This window comes from Ambystoma mexicanum, chromosome 1p (assembly GCF_040938575.1).
Source record: "Ambystoma mexicanum isolate Mex_15411 chromosome 1p, UKY_AmexF1_1, whole genome shotgun sequence".
In the NCBI taxonomy this organism is placed as follows: Eukaryota; Metazoa; Chordata; class Amphibia; order Caudata; family Ambystomatidae; genus Ambystoma; species Ambystoma mexicanum.
The window spans coordinates 234,306,136-234,315,356 of record NC_090921.1 but is presented as its reverse complement, the minus strand read 5'-3'; the positions used below and the strand labels follow the sequence as shown (position 1 = coordinate 234,315,356).

Genomic DNA, 9,221 nt, shown 5'->3' with positions numbered 1-9,221 from the left:
TCCTGGCATCACCATTTAACCAAAGTGTGTGATCCTCGGGAAATCATTTACTCTCATTGGCCCTCATTACGACCCTTGCGGAAAGCGACTGACCGGAGCGCCACAGCGTAAATAGCGTTTCCGCCATTGTACGAAGGAGCAAAGTGCGGCCCATTCCGACCCATCGGGCACGAGCACCACGCCACGGCGGAAGTGCAAAGTCCGCGATGGCGGAAATGACCCCAAAACGGCCCACACCGCCGCCGTACGGCGCCCTAGGTGCAATACCGCCACCCCACTTAGCGGTCACCGCAGTGTGCGCCTACCGGAAAGTACGGTGCCCGGAAATATACGGAAACGGAAGTTAAAACATGGGCCCGGAACGGGAAACATCCCGGCGTACACCTATAAAAACACCAAAACCACACAACCACTAAAATCACTACCCTGAAACACACCCCAACCCGTCAACCACCCTAGCGAAACCACGAAAAATGGGAAAAGTAGCGAAGAAAGCGTGCGACCGCAAGCGGCAGGTCCACTTCTCCCGTGAGGAACTCACCGTGCTAACAGAGACCCTCCAGGAGAATGCAGCCGTCGTCTTCTCCACGCAAATGACCAGGACGGCACTTGCAAACAAGAAGGCCATATGGGCTCTGGTGGCACAGCGGGTAAGTGCGGTGGGGACCGCACCCCGCACCCCACAGCAATGCCGCAAGCGATGGGACGACCTGCGGATAAGCGTCCGCAGCATACTCTCTGCCAACCGCAACATTGCCACAGCCACCGGGGGAGGTCCTGAATCACCCATCAAGTTGACCCCCTGGGAAGAAATCTGTGCCTCCACCATCGGAATGGAGAGCATAGAGGGAGTCGGAGGGATGGAGAAAGGAGTGCAGACATCCGAAGAGTCAGGTAGGTGGGCCAGATAAAACAATGCCAAATCCACAAAGTCCAACCATGTGAAGTACCATGCGTCCACATAGTGCAACAGAAACACATGTCCAGGAGAACGTCCACACACATCGGCCTGAAAGCGCACGTCAAAACCCACAATAAATACATAAATAATTAAAAACCCCTAATACACGCACTACACGTGCAGCAGGCACACCCTAACTGCAGGCTGCCAAACAACTGCACCCTCACTCCACACACAAATCAAAGCACCTCCAAGACCCCGACCCAAATCACCCTCAGGTACCACCCCAATGCATGTGATACAATGCCATTCCAATTCCCACTGACCCATCAATAACCCTCGCCCTCCTTTACTCCACCACAGGGTCCGATCCAAACGACGAGCTACAGGACACCCCTACCAGCACACCTGCAAAGAGGGCCAAGACCAACGGCCAGAGACCCTCCACCTCAGCTGCACGCATCAAGACACGGCAGCAGCACAAATCAGGTGGCAGCACAGAGGAGGGAACATCAACAGGCACCCCAGCAGCCAGCATGGCCACAACACCACCACCACAGGTCCCCCCAATGGATGCCACAGAAGGCACTGCCTCTGGTGGCAGCAGCACCATAGGTGACACCCCATTGATGGCAGCATGCTCGGACACAGAAGACGGGGATGTCGAGGTCAGATCCATCCATGACCTGTCCCAATCCCCCTGTCTGTCCCCTCCCGTACAACATGAGGATACCACGCAGGTGCAGCCACAAGCCCTGTGGCAAGGCAACATGAGGACAACAGCCCCTCTGTGACACCACCGCAAATGGCCATGGCCCAGCAGAGGCAACAGTCCCTCGACAAGTTAATCGTCCAACAGCAGCAAATGGCCACACTCCTCAAGGGCCATGCCGATGAATGTGGGGGCACCAAGGCAGACATAGAAACATCAACAGAGACACTTAGGGCAGAAATGGAGAGAGGTACAGAGACGCTAAGGGCACAAATTGAGAGTAGCACCGAGAGCCTGAGAGTCCAAATGGAGAGTAGCACCGAGAGCCTGAGAGTCCAAATGGAGAGTAGCACCGAGAGCCTGAGGGGGGAACTGCATGCGACGTCCAAAGACGTATGTGCCGAACTTGCCGCAGTGCGCCGTGTGCTCACTGAGCTCTCGCAAACCCTTAGGGACATGCATGGACGTGAGCAGGCAGACACATCATCCGTTGCAAGTTCCGTCCAGGGCAGCCCCCAACGTAGATCTGGAAGGAACCTGCGCTCCACAGGCAGGGGTGCCCCTGATACCCGCAGAGGGGGCATGCAATAGCGACAGCCCACTGACAATGAGCATCTTTGGACACTGGTGTTCGGGTGGGAGGTAGGAGGGTGGAGGGGGTGTGTTGGGCTCACTTGGGTGGCGGGTCGATAGGGTGTTCAACATGATATCACATATGCCATAAAAAGTGCACGATCAACCAATGAGAAGTGTGGACATTGATCTTTGTGTACTAGGCCATCATAGGCGTACAGTCCATATTGTGCATGTCCCAGACACACGCAGTGCCACGAGTCCCGTGTCCATGCATCAGCCACCAGGCGTGAGTGCTAGAAGCATACATCAATGAGATGCTGACGAATGTCACGGCCCTCCGGTGCCTCGCAGACTCCATGAGGTGCTGCCACATCCCCACCCTCATCATGACCATCATCAGGTGCTTGCAGTTCTGCGTCAGGGGGCATGGGCACATTTCTACGTACGCACATGTTGTGGAGCATGACACATGCCATCACCATCTTTGCAACCTTCTCATGGCGGTACAGGAGTGCCCCGCCAGACCTGCTGAGGCAGCGGAAACGGGTCTTCAGTAGGCCGAATGCCTGTTCTATGACTACACGGGTACGTGAGTGGGCATGGTTGTAGTCCTCCTCATGCTGGTCCCGTGGGTTCCGGACTGGTGTGAGGAGCCATCTCTTCAGTGGATATCCAGCATCACCTGTATGTGGACGAGAAACGTATGATGTGGAATGCCATTGATACGTACGCACACCCCCCCCCCCCCCTTCCTGGCAGGTCAATGCCAATTCACATACCCCACATCATCATGCATGTAATGAGACTCACCGAGTAGCCAGGATCTGTTCCCTGCGTGTCGTTCCATGTAGCGTGGTATTGTAGAGTTCCTCAAGACCATAGAATCATGGGTTGATCCAGGGAATCGGGCACAACAATGTGTAATGATCCTGTTGGAGTCACACACCATTTGTACATTCAGAGAATGAAATTGTTTTCGGTTGCGGTACTGGGCCTCCATGGCATGTGGGACGACCAATTCAACATGGGTGCAGTCGATGGCACCAATGCAGCCCGGTATGCCGGCAAGTGCATGGAATCCCACTTTTGTGTTGGTTATTTCCTGCTCCAAGCGTGGTAGAGAGATGTAGTCGTCTGCGTGCTTCAGGAGGGCATCGAGCACTTGCAATAGTGTCCGTGAGAACAGTGGCTGAGAAATGCCATGCAACTGTCCGACTGTGTGCTGGTAGGTGCCTGTGGCCAGGAAGTGGAGTACAGACACCACCTTCAGTAGGGGTGGGATGGCGGTTGGGCTATCTATCATGCTGACAAGGTCAGCCTGTGTCATGTCCACAATGGCGGCTATGGTGTCCCGGTCCAGACGGTAGAGGGTGTGGATCTGCTCATCAGTGAGGTTGAACGGATGTGCTCGGAGGCGTTGAATTGCGGGCTGCCTGCGTGGTGGTAGTGGCTGTGCTGGTGGGCCTTGTTGGCCCTGCCTTGGCCTCCTCCTCCTCCTGCGTCTCCTCCGTGCGGCTGGTTGTAGTTGGTGTTCGTCTACTTCTTGGAGTCGGAGCACTTGCAGTGCTATCAGGTCCCCCAGGGCCAACATCGCGAGTCCTGCCGGTAGCATTTCGGTGTGGTTGTGGGAGGAGACTGGCTGTGCAATTTATGTGTTTTCAGGCTGTATGGCCTCCACCTGTGGTGATTGATTCCACCTGTGCAAACTGCTCTCCCCTTTGGCCGAGCACGTCCCGCGCACAACGCTGCAATTCGGGGAATTGTATCTTGCTATTGCAATCATGTATTAGTACCCGATGGCCGTGTAAGATTGGTTGATATGTTCATTCTGCTGTGGTCCCATTGTTTCACATACTATCTGTGCAGTCGCGAACAGATTTGTGAGGGGTCAGTGGGACGTAGTACTCGAGTAACGGTGGGCCCTCATGCATCACTGTACCGAGTTGCAACGACTGGCGGGGCGTCCCATTCGTGGGTGAAGGCAGTTGCCATTTTCACACACAGCCGCACTCGATGGGATGATTAGTGATTTCAAACGGCCACAGATGCCTTTTCGACGTGATGTTGCAAATGAGGAATTCGAAGGGCGGCGCTTTCGGTTTCCAGCTAGCGGCGAGGAGATGCCCACAGGTCTGACTGCAAATGTAACGTTCTATTGTTCTATGTCCTTGAGACAGGGCCCATGGCGAGGGAGCAATGATTGATATGAATAGTTTGGGATGCGCAATAGCTACGTGGGCGATGAGGCCGTCCGTTCCCAAATACATGTTACTTCACAACACTGGAATTACGGGCTGGGGCACTGTGGATTTAGCAGGCTGCATAACGCACAGACTCAATGGATGTTTCTAATGTCATGTGAGTAATTATTCAGGCATTTTGATCCCGGGATGAGGGAATGATGGATGGATGCATGGGCAGGTGATTTGATACAGAGTTAGCCATGTACAGGGCTTCTTGGGATCTATCCGCCTCCCCTACGCTATGTGATGCAGGGCTGCCATAGTGGGACCATCGTCCATCTGGCCTTGTTGAGCCCTCCCTGTCTCGAGGCGCCCTCAGACACTCGTTTGCGATGGTGTTTGCACCTCGATATAGATGGTTATGAGTCGCAAGTGGTTTTGGGGTGGTGATGTTCCTTTGGAGTGGGCTAGCATGCATATGGCTGTGGATTTAGTGTGATCATTGAAGTGAGTTGTTGGTATGTAGTTCTGATGGCCATTCTGTTCTTTTTCTTTTCTTTTGGTTGACAGGTATCTCCTCCCCTTTTGCCACTGCCATCTGTATGCCACTCCTGCAGATGGATTTTACTCCCGACACCTGCTGCTTCGTGTTAATCAGTGGAGCAGCATTACGATCTTATGGGACGATCGCCAATGGGCCACATGCCCTTACGCAGTACTGGTGGCTCGGAGCAACATTTCGGCCTTTCAGCTGGACTAGTGCCTCCCCATTGGGACGGCCCTGCGGTTCTGTGCGCTTCCATGTTGCCTTATCGGACGTGAATGTGGCTCTGTGTACCATGGGGGAACAGGGCGACACACAGGTAGTGGCTGGTCATTTCTTGCGGAAGCAGCCCACAATGGTGATTGGTGTTTTGGATTTCATGGCCTGATGGCTGTATGTGCTTGGTGATTTTGATCTGCATAAATATCTATTCTGATTTGGCCCGTGTAGCGTTTTTCTTTGCAAGTGATGTGGCATATGCCTATTTGGGGGGCGATGTATTGTGAGGAGATCTGCATTGGGTTCCAGCTTCGGGGTTTCGTTGCGTGGTACTGTGCTGTGCGCGTTTGCCTACGAAGCCCAGTGAGGTCAGGGATGGGGGCTGCCAATATGCCAGTTTGAATGTTGTCATGCTCAGGGGCGGGGGATTGGGTTTTGTGTGACAGATGCCGGTCAGCCAGGTGGACTGGTTGAATGATGTGGTTTTCGGTATATTGCTGGTCACAGGTGCCTGTGTTTGCGTGCGTTTCTTGGTGGGGGACTGTGGTCATGTCCATTGGGATGGCTTCTGTATTCGTGCCATCTGTGCCCTGCAGCTCCCATTGGCCCCTGTTGTGTTTCTTTTGTTCGTTGGCATGCATGGGTGACTTGTACATTTCAATGGTTGCATTGTGGCTTCATTGCACCTACGGGGAGTTGTACTTTGTGGGCAGGGAGCGGTGTACAGGCACTCAGTGGGGCCGTTTACGGTTGATTCGCGATGCCGTACTTCTCGCCATGGCGGAATGGTACATTCCGCCATGCCTGATGGCGTTAGGTACATGTCCGCTAGGGTCGGAATTGGCGTACCGTTGCACCATGGTGGTGTTTGCGGTTTGGCATGGCGCGCGCGCGCGTGCTTGGTGCAGTTAGCGTTGGCGTTCACTACGGTGTCGCTAATGGCTTCGTACTTTGCGGTGACGGGTCATAGTCGCACCGAGCGCTATTCGATGGCGGTATTGCATTTCCGCCATCGTTTTTCGATTTCCGCAAGGGTCGTAATGAGGGCCATTGTACCTTATCTGACAAAGAAGTGATTCAGTTAGCCTCTTACTAGCCTTTAGTGTGGTATTGTAAGACTCACACCATGGCTTCTGGATAGTGAACACATTTTCTTTGTTAAAAATGCTCACCATACAAAAAATGTTACTGGCTTCCAAACGTGTGTGTCGGCCTGAGGATCTTAGTTACAGTTATTGATAGTTCAGCTACTAAAAATTGAGTCAATTAAAAATTAGGTGATTTTATATGGGGCAGAGGTTTCTAAAGTTTCCTCCTAGAAACTGCTCCCCCAGAACCTTTTTTATGATCAAATACAACTCTTAATTAAAGCATTTAACTAAAAGGAGCAATGAGTCCCTGTCCAGCACCTTCATGCTTAGTTGGAAAAAGCCCTTTCTTCAACGTGTTCGAAAAAGTGCTTTAAAAGAAGCAGGCACTGCTGAGATTCGAACTCAGGATCTCCTGTTTACTAGACAGGCGCTTTAACCATCTAAGCCACAGCGCCACATGCGCAACTCTTTGTACGTAGTGTTTCAACTCACCTCCGTCCATTTCAGATACAGCGCCAAAGGAAGAGTTGCTGTACAAGTAAGCTGGAAGTATATCACGGAATTCTTTTTGAAAAAACAAAAACGATATTGACCGAAAGCTCTGCACTTTCGTAATGTGAGTACAGAGGAACACAGCTGTCTAAAAAACATTGAAGAAGTTCATTCAGGAAAGTTATTTTTGGAGCCGCTGCCTTCGCCATGTCCCTCTTAGTGAGGCTGCTTACTCCAGTGTCTGCATAAGAACCTGTACATCTCAGCATCCTCTTGTGCTGGTCGCGCGGCATTGGCTGTCTTTTCTCTGGAGCTGTCTCTTCTCTGTGTCTTTGTGGCTCCCTCTCATCATGGGCCCTCTTATTTCAGTAACAGAAGCAGGCGCCCTGATGCCTTATATGAGCATGTTGGCCTGTCACTCACTCGTCCGGATGGGCTGGTTTTGATTCATGAAAACTTGTGACAGTCAGAAAACAAAAGTAGCCATTGAAGGCCCAAAGCAAAACATTCAAGTGTAAGACGATCCTTCGATTGTTGCATTACAATGATTTTTTTATATTTGGATTTGTACATATCTCATAGGGTTGAAGTGCAATATAGAAAAAAAACAGACCCGTAGTCGGCAGGATTCGAACCTGCGCGGGGAAACCCCAATAGATTTCTAGTCTATCGCCTTAACCGCTCGGCCACGACTACCTGTCCGTGATCTCCTGAATGTCCATATGACAGTGTGTGCAAGGTCAGACCATTTTGAACAGTTGGGCATTGAGTTAGGCACTTCACACAGTCATGATATTATCAACATAACTATGATTCACTCATGGTTTTCATCAACGATGGAGACATTCTAGCATTGTCAGACAATGTTACAGGAGCACATTCTCAGGGCTATCACTGTTACCCATACCAAGGTCACTCCTTCTTTTCCCGGAATCTGGTCAAGAGACTTGCCCTTGACAGGGAATGGGAAATCTGCTCCTGCTGTATATGTACACGACTAATGCTGTTGATATGGCCACCCACAATGAAGGTGGATTAGCACACACAAGACGGAGACAGAAGTAGAGTTGGATGGCTGCCTGCTCGTGCTCTAATGTTACACACATATCGTTCTTTATCTTGCTGACAGTTTTGACCTGTTAGTGAGGTTGTGATACAGAGGCTGAGTTGGTGGCAGATTTAAGGCAAAGGGCCCTGTGGTCAAAAAAGAACATAGGGTCCTGTTACGAGGGAGTTGGAGGACCTCAAAGGGTTAAATTAAGTCTGAGGCCGGAGGAGGAAGAGGAGGAGCCCGCCAAGGGAAGTGAGAGCAATTAATGAAATAAATGGTGAAAGAAGCAGACGTGTCATGTCATCCTTCCGTCGCTCCTAAGGGACAAATCCTTCTAACAATTGGCGGCCAGGATAAAGCGAGTCACTAACCTCGTTCTCGCAAGTCACAAACCTCGTTCTCCTTGAACCAGCACTACACTGTCCTTTCTGTGTGAGCTTCACGTACCACACCGCCACCCGGTGTCCTTTGGTCCGCAGGGCTGGCCTTGCAGCCTCCAGCCCTCCCTGCGGCACCCACGACGGAGGAAAGAGAACCGAGAAGAGAAGCAGCGCCGTCCGCAGTACCCTCATGGTGAGCGAGTTCACACGCATGCAGGAGATCACGCAGCATAACTTTGGGAAGCTGGCAGCATTAGCAACACAATGACAAGCCCCGCCCCCTCAGGCCCAAGCAACAGCGACAAGCCCCGCCCCCAGAAACAAGCAAGGCCGGGGAGAAAAGAAAAAAAAACAATACAACAGGGACACTGGCACCTGTAGCAGCACGCTGCCCCCAGAGCAGCCATTAATATTTTTTTAAAAAGACGAACTGGCAGGGCTGCCAGTCCTAGCACCGATAACTGAGGGACAAGACCCCATCAACACTAGGCACCTGTAAGGGGAAAGGAAACAAATGAAAACTAGTCATACACTGTTGTATGGCTCACAAGGCATGTTGTGAGTAAACACCCACCCCAGCTATGACAACCACGCCTGGTCCTGCGCTGGGGTCCTACTCCACTCTGTCCAGGCTCCCTGGGCACAACTAAGTCCCAAATGGAACACAGCCAGAAGGTGCCCATCCTACGGGCTTGAGACGCAAAGAACATGGTGGACCAAGCAGATGGACAAGACGCACCCATGCGCACCGCAAGCAGCTTAGCATTCCTATGGAAACCAGCACCATTCAGCCTCTTATCACAAGCAGAAAGAGGGCCCAGATAGACAATATGGGTCGATGACTTTGCCGGTTTCATCAAGGCAGTGGGGGAAGAAAAGTCTCCAGTACTCAAAGACATTTTCACGAAACTGGCTGGGCAGAGATAAACGGCATCATCAAGGCCATGCCGCCAGGAGACAGAAACACGTACAAGACACTTGTCACCGCATTGGACAGGAAGCTCATTATACATTTGAACAGGTACTATGAGCGATATGTGTTCAACCATTGCTGTCGGGCCTCCCACAAAAC

General features: G+C 51.9%; 1 non-coding gene across 1 annotated transcript; it reads right to left on the bottom strand.

The window, feature by feature from the left end:
• Nucleotides 1-7,332: 7,332 nt before the first annotated feature.
• TRNAS-AGA (transfer RNA serine (anticodon AGA)) lies at nt 7,333-7,414 on the bottom strand. Its single transcript has one exon. It is a non-coding gene; the product is annotated as a tRNA-Ser (tRNA).
• Nucleotides 7,415-9,221: the final 1,807 nt, after the last annotated feature.